The sequence below is a fragment of the Leptonychotes weddellii genome, chromosome 6 (genome assembly GCF_054177405.1).
Source record: "Leptonychotes weddellii isolate Sample4059 chromosome 6, ASM5417740v2, whole genome shotgun sequence".
NCBI classification, from domain to species: domain Eukaryota; kingdom Metazoa; phylum Chordata; class Mammalia; order Carnivora; family Phocidae; genus Leptonychotes; species Leptonychotes weddellii.
This window is the reverse complement of record NC_138374.1, coordinates 92,681,497-92,684,585: the sequence shown is the minus strand read 5'-3', so window position 1 is coordinate 92,684,585 and position 3,089 is coordinate 92,681,497. Positions and strand designations below refer to the sequence as shown.

Sequence of the window (3,089 nt, the reverse complement as noted above, 5' to 3'; positions counted from 1 at the left end):
CTTCCTTATATGGTACAGATGATTATCCTGTCTTTCAAAGGGGAAACTGCAGCTAAGCGAGATTAAGCAACTTGCCCAAAGCCACCCCTTTAGGTCAAAGGGAGCTACAGTCACACTCCTGAAAGAGAGAGCACTGCCTTCCCATATTCCCAAAATGTTCTTCAGTGTGCAAAGATCTGCAAACACCAAGAATCAGATGCTGTTCTTTTGCTGGAAGATGAAAGCATCTTGCTGCCTTCTAGGGCTGCCGTTTCCCGAGGGCTCTTTTTTATCTCTCTGGCTTTCTTTTTTATTTCTCTATCCTCTTTATCCTTGGCTCACTGCTGTTCCATACTTCCCTAAGCCATTTACCTACCAGTGGGAGGATACTGTTTGGCAGCCCCGAGCCCCGAAGCACAAAGCGAGTGAAGCCAGGACAGGGGCAGCCCCTGCTTCCGCACGTCCCTGAGAGGAGACGGAGCCATTCCGTCCCTGGAGCTCTCGGAGTTCACAGCCTCACTCCCCAGCATGTCCGGCACAGAGAACACATCTTCTAGCCCTCCATCAACCTCTTTCCCCACTGAATGGAGAAGGAGTGGACAGGGGTGCACGAACTTCTGGGAGGTCTCTGAGAAGCTGGCTGGGAGATGAGGTGGCCTGTCCCAGGAGGGGGAGCTGGGCTCAGTCAGGCCCCTGGTGTGCTGTGGCAGACAGAGGAGCAGACATTCCACGTCCTGGGGAGATGCACAGTTTAAGAAGGAAGCGCCAATTCCACAATGCCCCTCAAAGGGAAACCTTGACATGGACATTTGGCTTTTGCCATCTGCTGATCCATCTGCTGGCTCCAGAAACCCTGAATGATGGTCTTTAGTTTGGCAGGATGGATTCATGAGTGCTAAGTCGGACCGGGCAGAGGCTTGGAGTGCAGCTGGCCGTGGGCACCATGTGAATGGGCAGCTCCCATTTCTGGGGCTGGTGGGGGTTCTACTTGCCATGGGAGCAGACAGGGAGTGGCGGAGATGTCCTCAATAATTGGGGACTAAGAAGATACTAAAGTGTTTTGTTTGTTTGTGTACAACGGATTCTCAAGGGAGAAAAGAGATGCATATTAAGTTTTTCACTCTTTACTCAACCCCACAGCAGTAGAGCCTGGGAAAATGCTTCTCTCTCCCACTGACCAACCAGATGAATGAAGCAAATAACAGTGAGAGCCAGCATGCCCACACCAGTCACTGTGCTGGGTGCTGCTGTGTTTCACATGTATTAACTCATTTGATTTTTATGATAACTCTCTGTAGTAGGTGCTATGATTTTATCCATTTTACAAAAAAAGAACACGGAGACACAGAGCAGTTTAGTGACCCGCCCAAGGTCCCCGAGCTGGAGAGTGGTGGAGACTAAGAGGAATTCCTTGCAGCTACGTCTTCTCAACAGATGCTGAGCATTGGGGTTTCTGGGAAAGCAGGAGACAGAGCCCCTTTGGTTCTGTCCCCAGCTCTGCCACTCACTAGGCTGGTTTTACCCACTATGTCCCAGGTAAGATAATTAGGACATTAACATCTGTTTCATATGAGGCATGTATGGAAAATGCCTGGCCCCACTTATTCCATGATAATTGATTATTTTGAATATGGTCTCTCTCTTTTTCCCCAAATATGTGTTCATTGCTCCTTTAATGTATTCACTGGAATCTCACCACCCACCTCCAGGTCAGATCAGAACAAGGTCAGGTGCAGTTATGCTCACTTTATAGAGGAGGAAAATGAAGCCTAGCAATGTTTCCTGAACTCCTTTCAGAACATTTACTATCTGTCTTTCTTGCCTTTTATATATTAAATCTTCTAAACGATTCACACAGTACAGAAGAATATACCGTGGCTATCCCATGCTCTTTCTTGGCATTCCCCACTATTAGTGTTTTAGTATGTGTCCTTCTAGTCTCTGTTCCAAGCACAGAGCATACTCACGGGTGATTTTGAAGCAGCATGCATGTGCTCATGTGGTATTCATTGCTGGCCTGCCGTGCTTCACAATATGTCTCGCTCTAGAGGTCTGCTCTTTTTTTTTTTTTTCCAAGTTTCAGATATTTATTATTCAGCGTAAACCCCAACACAATACACCAACATGATTTCGTGCATTTAGAGGGGAAATATTTCCTGGATAAGTGGAAAACTGTGCAGATGGCTTCTGGAAGACCTTCATTCTAAGCAGCTTTATAGTGAAACACTTCATTTAGAAGTCTGGACCTTCTTTCTTCAGTTTGCTGAAATCTACATTCACTGGGTAGAACTTGCATTGATCATTGGGACCCAGTTTGTTACAGGGTTCTGGGTTATTCTTCCTATCCCAACTGACATCTGGATTGAACAATGCCAGGAGCAAGACATAGAGAGCTGCTCCAGTACCTCCCGCCCCAATAAATACGAAGAGGGGGATCAAGCTTGGATGCTTCTTGGCCTGACCAATGATGTGGCGTAACATGGTTGCGGCAGAGGCCTCCTGTCCAGGAGAAGAGAAAACCAAATGTGGAAGGCCCGGCACTAAGTAATCGGTCTGCTCCTTTTTTAAAGTGGCTCCATGACATTCCCTAGTATACGTGTATCATTATTTGTTTATCCGCCGCTCTCCAACTGTTGGACATTTAGGTTAGTCCCAGTTTTTGATGACTGTAGTAAGTGTTGCAGTGATCACTCTTATGTGTCTGTTTTAGTACACATGTTCAGTGGTTTTTGTAGATTTCTAGAAGTGATAGTACAGCTATTCGAACACTTTCAGTACTACCAAATTGCAATCCAAACAAGTTTTGCCAAATGACAAAACCACTGAGGCGCCTGGGTGGTGCAGTCAGTTGAGCATCCGACTCTTGGCTTCGGCTCAGGTCCTGATCTCAGGGTTGTGAGACTGAGGTCTGTGTGGGGCTCTGCGCTCATTGTGGAGTCTGCCTGGGATTCTTTCCCTCTCCCTCTGCCCCTCCCTGCTGTGCTCTCTCTTGCTCTCAAATAAATAAATAAATCTTTTTTAAAAATGACATGTCCACTGACAGGGTCCAGGAGTAGCCCTTCTCTCCTCTCTTGCCGAGACTGGGTATGTTCAATTTGCTAAATATTTAT

The 3,089-nt window shown here is 46.8% G+C and overlaps 1 pseudogene; it reads right to left on the bottom strand.

Moving 5' to 3' along the window:
• Positions 1–2,056: 2,056 nt before the first annotated feature.
• Positions 2,057–2,660, bottom strand: LOC102738649 (cytochrome c oxidase subunit FA4 pseudogene; annotated as a pseudogene).
• Between the last annotated feature and the right edge of the window lie 429 nt (positions 2,661–3,089).